Source organism: Squalius cephalus (genome assembly GCF_949319135.1).
Source record: "Squalius cephalus genome assembly, chromosome: 9".
NCBI lineage: Eukaryota > Metazoa > Chordata > Actinopteri > Cypriniformes > Leuciscidae > Squalius > Squalius cephalus.
Genome location: NC_137130.1, coordinates 30,559,864 through 30,576,668, shown reverse-complemented (window position 1 = coordinate 30,576,668; position 16,805 = coordinate 30,559,864). Strand labels below are relative to the sequence as shown.

The 16,805-nt window shown below is 38.3% G+C and overlaps 1 protein-coding gene across 2 annotated transcripts in view; it reads right to left on the bottom strand.

Moving 5' to 3' along the window:
• LOC307164697 (coiled-coil domain-containing protein 148-like) overlaps positions 1–16,805 on the bottom strand; it is a 211,164-nt gene that overhangs the window by 73,124 nt on the left and 121,235 nt on the right. The gene's annotated exons all lie outside the window — the stretch shown is intronic.

The following is a 16,805-nucleotide window of genomic DNA, read 5'->3' as shown; positions in this document are numbered from 1 at the left end:
GTCACATTGCGCTGAATCTGAGAACAGCTCATTCTGAGACAGTGCTTAAGATTTATTGAGATTGTAAAAAAAACACTGGGTGGATTTTTATCATTCTAGGGTGGATTTGCTCACACACTGCCAACACACATTTATGTTCAAACACCATGTAAAAGTGAATTTTGCATAATAGGTGCCCTTTAACTGACCCACATATTAATAATTAATCATAATTAGTAATTATGGATTATTATTAATATTTCCCCTTTGAGCTAATATCGTTACAGCTGGTTCATTTTTTTTAGTAGTATAGAGACATCAAGAATCAACATATGAATCTCAACAATGGTGACAACCAACAAAGCCTTTTTGTGACTTTATAGTAGTTCAGATATTTTTTTCATTGTCACCATTGTTGCGATTCATACGCTGATTCTTGATGTCTGATATGATCCTGTCAAAACATTTTCTGTATAATGACTTCATAAAATCTGAGTATCACAGCACTGCAGGATCTTCTATAGCAGATTTGTCATGCAAAATTAACAACTAATATTTAACGACTTGATCAGAAATTACACTTTTGGTGGTATTAATAAAGCAGGCAACTACTACATGATGACTATTATCAATAAATAGTGACCAACATCACCTGATCTGAGTTTTTTTTTTGGATTCCTACCATAACAAATTTGCATCAGAGACACACAGTTAAAGCAGCCAGAGAAATACTCATGTTAAAAACTAAAAGGTCAAGAGCCCAACTAAAGCAAACACTGATCTCCATTATGGTGACATCAAACTTTCACCATGAAAACATCAAACTTTCACTATTCTTTTCAATAAAACTTCAACTTCTAAACCACTGTTAATTCTCAATAAGAATATTAGTATGAAATAAATAAAGTCTGGATTGTAATAATAAGTGAAGATGCTGAGATCCTGAGAGATCTGGTAGTGTTTAATGTTCTGTTGGGGTTTAAAGTGTTTCTGTATGGTGTGTTTTGTGTGTCACCATTGTATTGAAGAGTAGAGCCTGTGCTTCAGTTCAGGATGAGCAGAGAAACACTTATATGCTGCATGTTGCTTTATTTAACTGACAGTAACTGTGTAGTTGCTGATGCAGTGACATATAGTCACAGCAAATCATGCATGTCGTTAACTGCATGTTTTTCAGTAAAAAAAATCAGACAGTACATGTGAAATAACTGTTTATGTTAAACAGATTAATGAAGATTTCTGCAAAAGTATTTTGTACTTATTTAAATTAGAATATTTTACATAAATTTTACGGTTTTTGTATGGCAGCCATTGCTGACAGTCATTTGACTGTTTTTTTATGGGATTTTTTTACAGTGAAGGTGTTTGATCGTAATAATTCAGGAAATAGCTGTAAAATAACAGTGTTTTTCTGTAAAACATTTAAAGGGGGGGTGAAATGCTCATTTTCACTCAATCTCCTGTTAATCTTGAGTACCTATAGAGTAGTATTGCATCGTTCATATCTCCAAAAAGTCTTTAGTTTTATTATATTTATAAGTGAAAGATAGACTGTACCGAGTCTTTCCGGAAAAAAACGAGCGGCTGGGGGCGGGCCGTGTGGGCGATGTGCTAAAGCTGTGCTAACGCGCCGAGCTAGTAACGTTAACAACACACAGAGACATTTGTTCAAGTTTTACTCACCGCCTGCGGTTCCAACGCACGACTGCGGACCTTTATCATTGTGACTGCTCGATCCTTAAGCATTAGACGATCTGCAAATCCGTGATCTGGGCTTTGTTTATAAAACAATCATCGTCGAAATGCAGGGAAACAGTCTCGCTCAACTCGTTTTTGCCCCGGAAAAACAAACTGCATCCACTATTCCCTTAACGCTGGGTTCTTTGGGAATCTGTGCAGGTTTGTCTTGCCCTGGCAACCAAAAACCCACTTCTTTGGTGACACTGACTTCCCTAAAGCCGAGCAGAGCGCTTAGATGAGGTACTGCTTTCGCTCTCTTGCTCTGGTGTACGAGTGCGCGCGCGCCCGCGATCTTACCGGAGAAGTGCCCTTAGGACCCGTATAAGGAAATTCCGTTACATCTGACGTCACACATGCCCATACTCGAAAAAAACTTTCCGAAACTTGTGACAAACCGGAAGGACAATTTTTGGCACAGAAATACTCCTTCAAAACGTACAATTTAATTTTTGAAACTTTGTCCATGTTTAGCATGGGAATCCAACTCTTTAACAGTGTAAAAAACTCAGTATGCATGAAATAGCATTTCACCCCCCCTTTAAGGAAAATTTCTGTAAAAGTTTTTTGCACTTCATTTAAATTAGGATATTTTACTTTATTTTTACGTTTTTTGTTTGGCAGCCGTAGCTGACAGTCATTGACCGTTTTTTAAGATTTTATTTTTTACAGTGTAGGTTGATTTTACTCCGAACCATCCCTTTAATGTGGGTGCCGATCTGAGAGAAAGGGGTAGATCATTACAGAGTTTTGGAGCTATCGCAACAAAAGCTCAATCTCCACTTCTCCGTTTAGTTCTAGGAGTCGTTAAAACCAGCTGGACAGCTGACCTTTTAAAGACCGTTTTGGTTCATATTTCTCAATCAAATTCACCAAATTCAAAGGAGCCATACCATTTATAAACAAAAAACTACATTTTAAACTTTATTCTGTAATCGATTGGTAGCCATTGTAAAAAACTCAAAACTAGAGTAATATGGTCTCTCTTACGAGTATCTGTCAAAAGCCTTGCAGTAGCATTTTGGACCAGTTGTAAGCGGTAAAGCAATGATTTATTTATGCCGACAAATAGTAAGTTGCAGTAATCTAGTCTTGTAAATACAAAAGCATGAATGAGTTTTTCGAGATCACACGTGGACAAAAATGGTTTCACCTTCGCTATTAATCTCAAGTGATAAAAACAAGATCTAACTACAGAATAAATCTGTTTCTCAAACTTGAGATCACTGTCAAGAAGAACTCCTAAATTTCGCACTAATGACTTACAGAAGGGGGCTAAACCACCCAGATCAACAAAATTATTTGGAACTCCAAACCACACAACTTCAGTTTTATCTTCATTTAGTTTTATAGATAAAATAGCATCTAATAACATGTAAAGATAACCATGATTTGATGTCATGTATACAGTCCCACAACGACTCGCTTCTTACTGTTCCTTTTTCAGAGGAAGATAGAATTGCATACTGTAAGAAATTGTAGTCTGCCTCGACCCAGATTCCACTCCTAAATATATTTTAGAATAAGCTCATCCACAAAATGGCTTAATTATCATAGAGATTAAGGCAGTCAAGTTCTATTGTTTCTTGACCATTTGGGTTGATTACATCCTGAGTGTATGGGGTGTCTCAACTTCATTAACATACAGACCACAGCTGTTGCAACAAGATCAACTTAATTTACATTAAGAACAGGATAAAAGGTTTAAGATTTGGATGTTCTGGGTTCATTCTGACGCCGGTGAACCCAAGGTGCTTTGTGTGCCTTGCCACTGCTATGCTGTAATAAACTTCATTTTTGAGATCTTCGACGTCCACATCATTTTTTCATACATTGGCGAGCCAGACCCAGGAATCGACGGATTTCCAACAAAAAAGGGAAAAGGTAAGAAAAAGCTGTTTTCTTCAATTTATGCAGTTTTTGTCAAGGAATTCCTCGTTTTAAAAAATCTAGAAAAGAAAAATTAAGGACAGAAGAGATCGAATTTGGTTTATTCAGTATTAGCAGGAGGAGTTTTAAGCCTATTCCGTACAAATTTGTTTAAGATTCTAACGTAACTGAATAAGCCCGAAGCAGTGTGGTGGCAGACTTGTATTGGAATTGTTGTTTCTAAAGTAATTGAAACAAAGTGCTTAAGTGTAAAGTTTCTAAAGTAACTGAAACTTGGTGTGGTCTCTTATAATTCTGTTAAGATTCTAAAGTAATTGAATAAACCCGAAGTAGTGTGGTGGCAGAGTTATATTAGATTGGTTGTTTCTAAAGTCACTGAAACAAATGTATATGTTTCTAACGTACTTGAAACTGATTGTGAAGTTGTAATAATTCTGAGGAAATTCCAAAGTAATTGAATAGACCCGACGCAGTGTGGTCACAGAATTACTGTATTCGCTAGTTGCACGTAGCCGCCATTTTGGATTTCGGATCAGCAAGGGTATGCTAAGACACTTCCGGTTTCGCATTACGCCCGGTGCAGGGAGCCGGAGAAAGACGAAATTTATCTTTTATAGTTGTTTATAGAATCAATTATCACTTAAAATACTACTAAGATCCATATTACTATCACACGAGCCAATGGCAATTAAATGCACGGATGCATAGTCAGATTAATGAATGAAATACAACTGTTCACGAACAGAAGATTGTATTTGACTCATGCTGCATACACATACGCAATGACAATTATGCCAAAGTTTGCATAAAATGCACCGTGAACATTCACATGTTTGCCCTGTGATCGGCTACAATTTATCTCCATACTATTTTCTCAATTCTGCGCATATATTTTTACTTTCTTACATCAATTGCTCGATCAATATTATCATCATATATTTTACATTTTCATTTTTTACGGTAGGTACCACAAACAATTTAATATAGGTAAGTTTGTGTATATTTTACACAATACATGTGCTGCTTATAAACACCTGACAGATTATTATTATTATTTATGGAACAGATCTTTACTCATCTCACTTGCACAAAATAAATGCAGTAATAGAAAGCATATAAACGCACAGGTGAAATACACTGAAAATTATATGCATTTAAAAATTTGATCGGGTTGAAGTCATCCCTCCGGATCTTCTGTATCCACTCGGCCCGTCCCGCGGCGTTGTAACGTGACTGTTGTAACGTGACGAAATGGTACTGGCACACAACGATTAAGTGCTGAGGCTGTCCTCTGAAAGGCTCTCGCTGTCAGATCACCGTAGTTTTCACTGGAAGTACTGGCCCACACACTCAAGTTCGAACGTCAACGGTCGCCGTGCATGGAGCGAATTGTAGCCGATCACAGGGCAAACATGTGAATGTTCACGGTGCATTTTATGTAAACAACTCTAGTCATAGTTGTAACTCTATATTTACAGTAGGCATAATTGTCATTGCGTATGTGTATGCAGCATGAGTCAAATACAATCTTCTGTTCGTGAACAGTTGTATTTCATTCATTAATCTGACTATGCGTCCGTGCATTTAATTGCCATTGGCTCGTGTAGTAATATGGATCTTAGTAGTATTTTAAGTGATAATTGATTCTATAAACAATTATAAAAGATAAATTTCGTCTTTCTCCGGCTCCCTGCACCGGGCGTAATGCGAAACCGGAAGTGTCTTAGCGTACCCTCGCTGATCCGAAATCCAAAATGGCGGCTACGTGCAACTAGCGAATTTCACAACGATTGTGTGTTAAAGTGTAGGCTAGTGAGTCCGACGCGCCGTGACTCTGTAAAGTTTAAAACAAGAACCCGAAGCAGTGTGGTTTTGCCCAACGTACTGTGGCAGTGTTTTAAATTTGATAAATATTGTTTTAGCCCGAAGTACTGTGGCTAAGTAAATTGTTTTAAGAAAATAACATAAAACCCGACGTAGTGTGGTTTCGTCCGACGTACTGTGACAGTGTTACATTTCTTAACTGTTTTGCGTAATGAAATTTAAGGTCCAATGGATTGTGGCTGTGGTTAAGTTTAGAAGCCTCAGGTAGTGTGGCTATGTTGTTCATTTGCGTCCGAAGTACTGGAGCTGTGAATAATTAGACTAACGGATATCTTAAAGAAACTAGATAACGTGTAGTCATCTAAATCAGACTTTGTGAATAACTATTAGATCACAAGATACTCTAAAGCCCGATAAGACTTTTGAAAATGGAAGAAATGATTGTTAAATACATTGCTAAACACGGTTCTCAGGGAATGTTCCACGGAATAGAGAATATTGTTGATAAACCGTACAAGTGGGCTATCTCTAAGTTTGAAAATGATCCCAAAATGCCTAAGAACAAAAATGGGAAAATTGCTAATGCGCTTCAAGCTCTTTTTGCTTCATACAAAGTAACTAGGAGGAGAGTAGATGAGTTGGAGGCTGAAAATGAGCGACTTAGTGTTGGGGTAATTTCTACAAAAAATTACCTGGCTAGTGAAACGATATGGAAAGAAGAAAAGGTAAAGATGCAGAATGAGATTGTACTTCTTAGAACTAACAATAGTATGCTTAAATCATCTGTGGAAACATTGTCCAACAATTTGGAGGAAGCGAAGGCGGCTTGTCAGTTTATGATAAAGAATGGCACAACTGAGAAAAACCATAGTAAGACATTGTTAGGTGTCACATTGTGTAACCCAGTTCCAGAAATGCCAGATTTGCAGGAAGACAGCGCTGAGGGTTGGGAAAAAGATTCTCAGTCATTCAATAGCCAATACTCTGACTGTAGAGTCCGATTTCCCATGGCACCAGTCCATACTACTACGATTATGCGTGCTAGTGAAGGAAGGGAAGAACCAATGACCTCTTCCATAGTCCGAGGATTTAATCCAACTGAACTAGAAACTGTGATCAAGAATATTGGTAAATTTGATCATGACAAACAAGATCCATTAGATTTTCTGAAAAACTTGGAGGAATATGCTGAAGTTTACAATTTAACAGATGGTGATGCATGCATTTTGTTAAGAATGTGCTTGCCTGAAACTCTGTCTGGAGCCTTAACTCAGAAAGTAAAGGACAGAAATGCTAATAAGTCAGAGAGGAAAAAGGCACTGCTTGAAGTCTTAGGTGTGATGTCAGTTAATTGGGATAAAATATCTGAGATGCACATGAGGAAAGGGGAGCATCCAGCAGCATTTTCAGAACGATTATTGGAGACATTTAAGACTTTCAGTGGCAATCCTGATATTACTAAGAATGATGTCAGTTTCAAGACTGCCTTGATTAACAAATGTGACCCACTCACCCGGTCTGCTGTGACAATGCTAGTGACACCACTCTCTGAATATAATGACATTATTGCTAAAATGACACAGTTTTACAACAATAATGCTAATGCAAATAGTCAAATGAAAGCTGCCAAATCTAGACATCCAGTGTCTCCCCTTTGGCGAGAGAGAATGTTCTACATTGTCTAATGGTTTCCATCATAGACCAAGGAGATTTGCAAGAATAAATTCAGAAGGTGTTATTCTTTGCTATGCATGTGGAAAAGCTGGTCACATTGCTAGACATTGTCAAGATAATGAGAGACCTCTTCAAAAATGTGTCTGTCATGCATGTGGAAAGGATGGCCACATTGCAAGGCACTGTTTGGAGAAAAGAAAAGAAGATCAGGAAGTTGTTTGTTTTGCTTGTGGAAAGATGGGACACAAGGCAAGACAGTGTCACTTTTCACACAAAAGAAAGATGGGCTATCGTGGTTTGCTTAAGAAAATAGGCAATTTAGAAACCCAGTTGGCACTGTTGGAAGGAAATAAAGAAGTCATTCACACCTTGTCAAACATATCACTACACGAGCAACATGACTGTAGCTCAGTCACAAGCAAATGGTGATGCAAATTAGAATTAGTTTTATGATAGTAACACAATGTAGAAAAAGGTTTACTATCAAAAGGGGGGTGATTCTTTATGATTTATGAAACATGTTTTATTAGCATTGATATGTAGTTGTAATTTATAATAAATGTTTTAAGGACATTATGTTTAGAAATAATTTTTAAAAACATTACCGATGTTTGATGTTTTGAGATGAAACTTCTGTGACTTTGATGGTTGAATGTGAAAAGATGCTTGTGGGGGAAAGGGGGGAAAGGGGGGCAACCTCTTCTTTTTTTTTTTGTGATCAACATTTTTATTGGGGGGTTTATTGGGGTTGGGGAGGGGGGGGGGGGTTACAGACATATCCAAAATCATATATGACCATATAAGAAAAACAAAAACAAAATGAACAATGAGGAGAAAAGACATCAATGGTAAGACAGCACATACAACATCAGAAACCTGAACGGCAGGTGTTTTACAACAATGATTGTCTAGCTATTGTCCCTGACCCAAGAGCTTATCTTAGATGAGAAAGAATTCCAAGCTTGTACAGTCACTGGTCTTGCCTTGTTGAGTCGTGCAGTTGTAAGCTCAAGGTTGACAATGTTGACAAGACTATGGATCCAGAATGATTTCATACACATATCCGGAAAGAACCAGTTTTTCAAAATACTTTTCTTTGCTGAGGTAAACCCTGCAAACACCATTTTAAACTGAATTTGCTTAAGATTTATATCAGAATTATCATTAAGGAGACAGAAACCAGGACTGGGAACATAAAAAATGTCAAGTATATCTGCTAAAACTGAATTTACATGCAACCAGAACTTAGAGATAACTGGACACTCCCAAAACATGTGTAGAAACGTACCAGGTGAAGCAGTATTACATATATGACAGTTGTGAGTAGGTTGTAATTTCATCTGGAATCTCTTATAAGGTGTAATGTAGGCTCTATGTATGGTCTTGAAGTGAATTAGTTGGTGAGCTAGATTCTTAGAAGTCATACCTAGATTGCACCATATTCTTTCCCAATCTAGATTTATATTTAAGCTCCCCAATTCCCTGTTCCATATAGATTCAATTGGTAGAGCCTTAGCACTATGCTGAATTAGTGCACCATATATTAAGGAGACATAAACTCTACCCCGTAATGGTGCAATCCATTGTAACATGGGATGAGAAGGGAGAGGAGAATTCCAGGGAACTCCATACGTTTTTAAGGCAGATCTTAGCTGAAAGTAAACAAAATAAGCGGATGTGGGAAGAGAAAAGCGTGTTCTTAAATCTTGAATGGAACAGAGACCTTGAGTGTCATAAATATCACCCAATGTATTCAGCCCAAGGGAAGACCAAGATGGTTGATTGAATGGTTTGTTGCCGCATAAAAATTTCTGATTATGCCATAATGGCGTGCTCTGACAGAATTTAGGTGGGCCGCCTATCCACCGTTCTGCTTTCTTCCACACTTGAATAGAGTTGGCAATGATGGGCCCAAAATTATTTTTTATTATTTTGTTTGCTACACTAGAGAATAGTATGTCTTGCAGTTTGTGTGGAAATATCTTAGCAGCTTCAATCAATCGCCATGCAGTGGTAGACTGAGGATCGACCCATGTGCTGAGTGCTCTGATCTGAAATGACCAATAATAAAGTTCAACGTTTGGTACTGCCAGACCACCAAGCAGTTTGGGTCGTTGCAATGTCTTCAGACGAACCCTAGGTCGTCTACCATCCCAAATAAAACTGGAAATCATGGAGTGGATTTCTTTAAAGTAATTTGGAGGGGGGCAGAGTGGTAACATAAAAAAGAGGAAATTGAGACGGGGCAATATATTCATTTTGACTGTATTAATTCTACCTTGAAGAGATGTTTTCAGATTCCTCCATCTATGAATGTCTACTTTTATTTTGCTTAATATAGTGTTAAAGTTGTCTTTGGTAATTGTATGTATGTTTTTATAGATCGTAATACCCAGATATGTGAAAGAGCTTTTGGACTGGATATCGATGGGAATAGGAAACTTTGGGTGTATATTATTTAGAGGCATAAGTGCCGATTTTGTCCAGTTAATTTTGCAGCCTGACAGGCTGCTAAACTTATCAAATTCCTTAATAACTGGATCAATAGAGGAATCAAAATTATCTAAGAACAAAATTATATCATCTGCATACAGAGATATAATATGATTATGATGACCAATTTTCATAGGGGAAGCTGTAGATTGTCTAATGGCTTGTGCTAGAGGTTCCAGAGACAGACAAAATAAAAGCGGGGAGAGTGGACACCCCTGTCTTGTACCACGCTGTAGTGTAAAAGGAGAGGAGATCAAGTCCCCTGTTAAAACACTCGCCAAAGGTGAGTGGTAGAGTGCCTTGATCATTGAAACAAAGCCCTGCCCTAAACCAAATCGTTGTAACACTGCCCACATATATTCCCACTCTATCCTGTCAAAGGCTTTCTCTGCGTCGAGTGAAAATACGGCACAAGGATTTGGGTGCGTCTCTGCAAACTCTATAATGTGTAGCAGCCTTCTCATGTTATCAGCTGCATAGCGTCCCTTAATAAATCCTGTTTGATCCTCATTGACTAGCGATTGAATAACCTTTTCCAGGCGGAGAGCAAGTACTTTGGCATATATCTTAAGATCACTTGTAAGTAAAGATATTGGTCTATAACTAGAGCACTCTAAAGGATCTTTACCTTTTTTCAAAAGTAAGGTGATGAGTGCAGTTTTTTGGTCCCTATGGAAGGTCCCATTTTTGATTGCAAAATTAAATGAATTCAGCATGAGTGTGCCCACCATGTCCCATAGTTCTAAATAAAGCTCTGGAGGGAGGCCATCCAAGCCAGGCGACTTGCCTTTATTAAGACATTTTGCTGCTCTATGTAATTCATTCAGCTCTAATGCAGCTTCCAGATCATCTTGATCAGTTTGATTGAGACAGGGAAGGTCTAATTTATCAAGAAAATGTTTGTTGGTAGAATCTTCAAAAGAAATCTCTGATTTGTATAAGTTTTCATAGAAGGTTAAGAATGTATTATTAATGGCCTGCGGGTTAGTAGTAATTTTACTCTCAGGTGTGTTTATTGCTGGAATCTGCGCTTTCGTTTCACATTCCTTAAGCATTAAAGCCAGTAGGTGACTAGGCCTCTCTGCTTCAAAATAGTACTTTTGTCTGGTTCTATGTCAAATGAATTCCGCCTTTGATATGGCCAGTGTATTGTATTCATTTTTTAAAGATGCCAGCAACTTAGACTGATCATCTGAAAAGCTATGTTTTTGTAGATTTTCTAATGATTCTATTTTATTTTCAAGATTTGTGATCTGGGAAGCTTTTGTTTTAGCTAACGTTGAGGAGAATGAAATACAGAAACCCCGAATAAAGCACTTTGTGGTCTCCCATAGAACTTGTGGATTGGAACAATCCTTTGTGTTAATATCTAAAAAATATTTTAGTTGACCTTTAAGTGAACTAAGGAATCCAGAGTTAGTTAGTAACGATGTATTAAAACGCCACCTAGGGGCCTTTGTTTTAATGTTGGGCAGATCAATGTTACATAAAAGTGCAGAGTGGTCAGATATTAGAATTGGTAGTATTGTAATGGACGTGTGTCCTGCAATAAGGGTTGGGCTAAGAAAAATATAATCTATTTGGGAAAATGTTTTATGTCTATTGGAAAAAAATGTGTAATCTCTAACAGTAGTATTTTGTATACGCCAAATATCCACAAGATTTAAATCTTTGAGGAGCGACTTCAATAAGGTAGATGAAGGATTGCCTGCTGCATCATTATTAGATTTATCAAGAGACGGGTTAAGGACTGCATTGAAATCACCTCCCACCACTAAAGAACAGTCATTTTGTTCTAACAATATATTTCCAATGTAAGAAAAAAATTCTCTGTCAGGCTCATTTGGGCAGTATATGGATGTGAAAGCTAATTTATGATTAAATATACACACACGGGCAAAAGCAAGTCTTCCATTCTCATCATTTCCAGTATTATTTATATTGCATGATATTTTTCGATTAAGAAGGATGCATACTCCCTTGGTCTTATTTAGGGCGCATGATGATACAATTAATTTGTAATGTTTATTTTGAAATCGAGCCACATCGCATTGTTTTAGGTGTGTTTCTTGGATCAGTGCAATATCTGCCTTTTTACGATATATATACTCAAGCACACGAGTGCGTTTAATAGCGGAATTTAGGCCATTCACATTAAGTGACAATATATTCAGTGATTGCATCGACATATACCGCTAAGATCTGTCTTAGTATATAAATGTGTTAGTATAAGATATAATATAAGCATGTAAACATCCTGCCAATTACCGTACTGATGTCCTAAAACTGATGTTCTATCAAAAAGTATGAATATGTCTGTCAAGGGCAGGGAATGGAAAAAACTATATACAAAAACAAAGGCAGACCGCACAGGTAAAAATCCGTAGGTCTGCAAGAACATAAACAGTGTCTGATACGTGACCAAACCACCCCAATACACAGCAATAGAATCAGATAAACACACACAATCTTAATACATAAAAAAAAAAAAAAAAAAAAAAAAATACATTCGACACATCTCAAACAGAGTAGGCAAGGCTATTTAGCATAAGTTAGTGCTACTAGTTTTAAAACGCAACCAGTAAATATTAACTGAAGATCATTGTGGTGAGGACCCTGAAAATAAACATAATCACACAAAATGTTGGGTGATGATCATTCCTCCATGTCCACTAAATTGCCTTCTCTGGCGTGAGGAGGATTCCCGTGGTTGTTTTCTTTAATCGGGTTTGAAGCTACGTCAGTGACATCACCTTCGCGCCGTACCGGTGTTAAGGTGGACCTCCGCGGAAGAGAGTTGATAAAATCTTCGGCGGCCCGAGGGGAGTCGAACATCTTCTTTTCGCCGTAGTACTGCAGTTTCAGCCGTGCCGGATAGATGAGGAACGGCTCCAAACCCATATCCCTAGCCTTCTTCATGGTAGAACTGAAGCTCTTTCTCTTTGCTGTTGTCGCAGGACTATAGTCGGGAAAGAACAGGATAGTGCCGGCTGTTGGCGCCGAGGCCTGAGCGGGAGGCGTGATCGGGCGAACGGATGCGCGTACGCTGATAGCATTATGCTTCACTGGATAAACTTGACGTGCCCCGTTAAGGATAGCCGATCTGTCTTGCCAACGCAGTAATCTGAAGATGAGTGTGCGCGGCTTGTTGGACTTAGCCTCTCCTCCATCATATATGCGATGAGCCCGTTCGATGTCAATGTCACGGCCCACCAATGAGGGAATCCACTTGGGAAGATTGACTTTCAGGTAGCCGACTGCATCCGAACCCTCCACTGTTTCTGGTAAGCCAACCAGCCTTACATTATTTCTTCGTCCCCTATCCTCCAAATCTGTCAGTTTTGTGGTTAGCTGGTCTAGCTGTGTCTTTAGTTCAATAACCGATCGCCTGTCCTCTCGCGCGGCCGTCTGCACAGCTTCTACTCGGTCTTGAACCCGTTTAGTAGATTTGGCTACCTTTTCAAGTTCACTGCCGATCTCCTTCACTGTTTCATTAGTTTTTTGAATTTCTATTCGCAAGTCACGTAATGCTGGGGCCAAAATAGAATCCACAGCTTCCCTGACAGCGGAGGCTACGGCCACATCTAAACCACGTTGTTGTTCTTGGAGGGCTAGCTTTATGCCATTAGCAATAGCTGCATCGAGTTCTTCTTTAGAGATGGCAGAGTCCTTGAATTTTTTCTTTATAGGCGATTGTTCATTTTCCCTTTTCCGTGTTTCTTTGCTTGAGGAGGTATTCATGATGAGATAGATGTCGAAGTATTTTCAATTAATTGAAGGATTATTGAAAAAAATAAGATTATGCGAGCAGAGCCGAAAACTACGCTGGCATCGCTGTCGATGGGTCACGTGATCCGCAACCTCTTCTTTTGATTATAGTTTCAGATATAAGCATCGAGATGTTTGTCTGAAATGTGTAACCTCCTGGAGAAAGATGATCTGGTCGTTTGAAGGACGAGAAGGAAGTGGAGCCAGGGGGATTTTCTCAAGAAAAAGAAAAGAATAGAGATATCCAGACCTGCAAGATCCAGAACTCCAGGCCTAAAAGACCTAGAAACCCTGGGACCCACCATAGGATGGAAGGAACTGATGAAGAGACACAGACTTGAACAACACCAGTGACTGCTTCTTCTAGAAGAATGGTCCAAGTGAAAAAAATATAAAAAAATGGACAATGAAAAGTGAAACAAGAGGAGATTTCAGAAACAAACCATTTCAGAGACTACGGACAGCAGTTTCTCCACATAGAGGGAAAACAAGTGGATAAAGGATGTCCACACTGAGAAAATGGACACAAAATGACACACACACACACACACACACACACACACACACGCACTATATTGTCTATTGATTGTTGATTATTTGAGTTATCAAAACTAAACAATATGCTAACATCACTGATGTGAACATCACTGCACATCTGACATTGTGAGAGCCCAACAAGGCCTTGAAGAAAGACAAGATTTTTGCAAAACAAATGCATGATGGAGATATTGCCTATTCTGGTTTAATTTGGAATGTAACCTTTAAAACGGCTGTATGTGTATTGTGTATGTATCTTTCTTATTATTTGCCAATGCATTATGTTATGTGTTCTATGTTTAAATGTCGAGTTGCAGATAATTTAAGGATCGCTTTGAGACACTCCTACTGGCTGTGATGGTTCTTGAATGTCTTCTCACCCACACCCAAGAAAATGTTTGTACATCATATTGCCAAATTTTAGAAGAGTCTCTTTGATAATTCTGCCCAATTGGATGGAGCTGTAACCAGTGTGCATGAGGTGTCGACCCAAAGACGGGTAAGATTCTCTGGTGGCCAGAGGGGGACAACCTAAGGCAGGGCTTCACCGCCACTGGGCACCTGCCCACTAGGGAAGGGAGGTGTAATCTGTGAGAAGGGAGTGGATGTGATGCTTCTTTTGGGCCAAGAGCATCAGAGAGGGGACTGTAAGAAATTGTAGTCTGCCTCGACCCAGATTCCACTCCTAAATATATTTTAGAATAAGCTCATCCCCAAAATGGCTTAATTATCATAGAGATTAAGGCAGTCAAGTTCTATTGTTTCTTGACCATTTGGGTTGATTACATCCTGAGCAAATGGTAGTCAATTGTAGAATGGGACTGGGTGTGGGACACAGAGAACTTTCTCAGACAATGGGGTGTCTCAACTTCATTAACATACAGACCACAGCTGTTGCAACAAGATCAACTTAATTTACATTAAGAACAGGATAAAAGGTTTAAGATTTGGATGTTCTGGGTTCATTCTGACGCCGGTGAACCCAAGGTGCTTTGTGTACCTTGCCACTGCTAAGCTGTAATAAACTTCATTTTTGAGATCTTCGACGTCCACATCATTTTTTCTTACAATACCAACTGCATAAAAGTGAAAGGGGATTCCATGCTTGCTAAAAATTGATCCAAGGGGTAACACATACAAAGAAAACAAAATTGGGCTAAGAATGGACCCCTGTGGAAACCCACTACGCAAAGAAGCAGGTTGTGAATAATCTTGACCAATATTTACAGAAAAAGTTCTGTTTAAAAGAAAAGACTTAAACCATGCAAGAGCTATACCGTGAATTCCCACGACCTTTTCGAGGCATGAGAGTAAAATCTCATGGTCAATGGTGTCAAATGCAGTGCTAAGGTCCAGTAAAAAAAGAACTGCTGAAGAATAAATAATTTAAAACCCTGATCAAAGCCGACTCAGTACTATGGTAAGCCCTAAAACCTGACTGAAAAATTAAAAAATATCGTTTTGAAGCAAAAAGATGTTTATTTGATTCAAAATCACCTTCTCCAAAACCTTGGACAAAAAAGGTAACTTTGAAATTGGCCGATAATTTGATACAACAGCAGGGTCCAAATGTGTTTTGTTTTTTTTTCAAAAAAGGCTGGACAAGAGCATGTTCAAACTGATTAGGGACTACTCCTGTTAAAAGACTATTATTTATAATAGATAGGATATAGTTCCAAGAACATCAAATGCTTACTTTACTTATCTCGCTGGAATAATATCTAATTCTGATTGTTGTCTTGAGACTCCCATAACATTTGAAAAGATACCTGTAACTTGTCTTTTTTCCAATTTCGTTTCTACAGGTTATCCTAAACCCACGAGTCACATCATTCAGCCAGGACTCAGGTCTGGATTTGCACTTTTTGACATGAAGTGGGGCTACTGAGTCCAAAAGAGTAGACAAATGGAATATAGCACCTCGAGTGAGGAGTCTAAATCCATATTAAGGGAAAAACTGTCCATTAAATAAAAAGTAAAATTAATTTCGTAAAATAAGTTTTTGAATTGCTCTATAGCTCCAGCGTTTAAAACCCGTCTTAGTGGTCTTTGATCTCTAGGTTTTTCAATTTTATGTGGTGTTAACACCTTAAAAATAATTGACTTATGGTCAGAAAAAGCTTAATCTGATATTTCAACATCAGCAATAGATAAACCAAAAGTCAAAACTAAGTCTAAAATATGACCATGAACATGAGTGGGTTTATGCACATGCTGTATAAGATTAAAATAATCAATTACATTAAAAAAATCTCTTACCAATGGCTTTGTAGGACAGCACACATGTATGTTAAAATCACCCACTAGTAGCAATTTATCATATTTCAATACAATTTTACTTAAAAAGAAAGAAAAAAAAAGTAAACTCACAAATAAAGTTCTTATTGTGTATAGGCGGTCGATATATTACGGAACACGCAACCTGATTAGTCACATATAATAAAAACAACTGCAGTTCAAAGCTTAAAAAAGTGCCGACAGATAATGGTTGACATGAAAAACTGTTCTTAAAAATAGATGTCAGGCCTCCACCACAGCTTGTGGTGCGTGGAGTATTCAAGAAACCACAATCCCGAGGTGACAGATCTGTGAATCGGCTTAAATTATCAGGAATTAGCCACGTCAAAAACAAGAAGTCTAAGTTGCGTTCAATAAAAAAGTTATTGCAGGTTCGCCTTCCATTTGCAAAGCCGAGGGATCCGATAGCATGATGATATGGCTCCATCGCATGAACCTGCCGGCAAAATCCACTTTTGAAAATTCAAGAAAATTCAGAAAATTCAAAAGGGCGCCCGGTGACGGACCACTTTGCTTCCCGTCAGGGTGACGGTACGAGGAAATAAAAATAGTTCCCTTTCGTAGTCACTCCGAGTTACGTCGGATGACGACGAATGGGGTTTCGC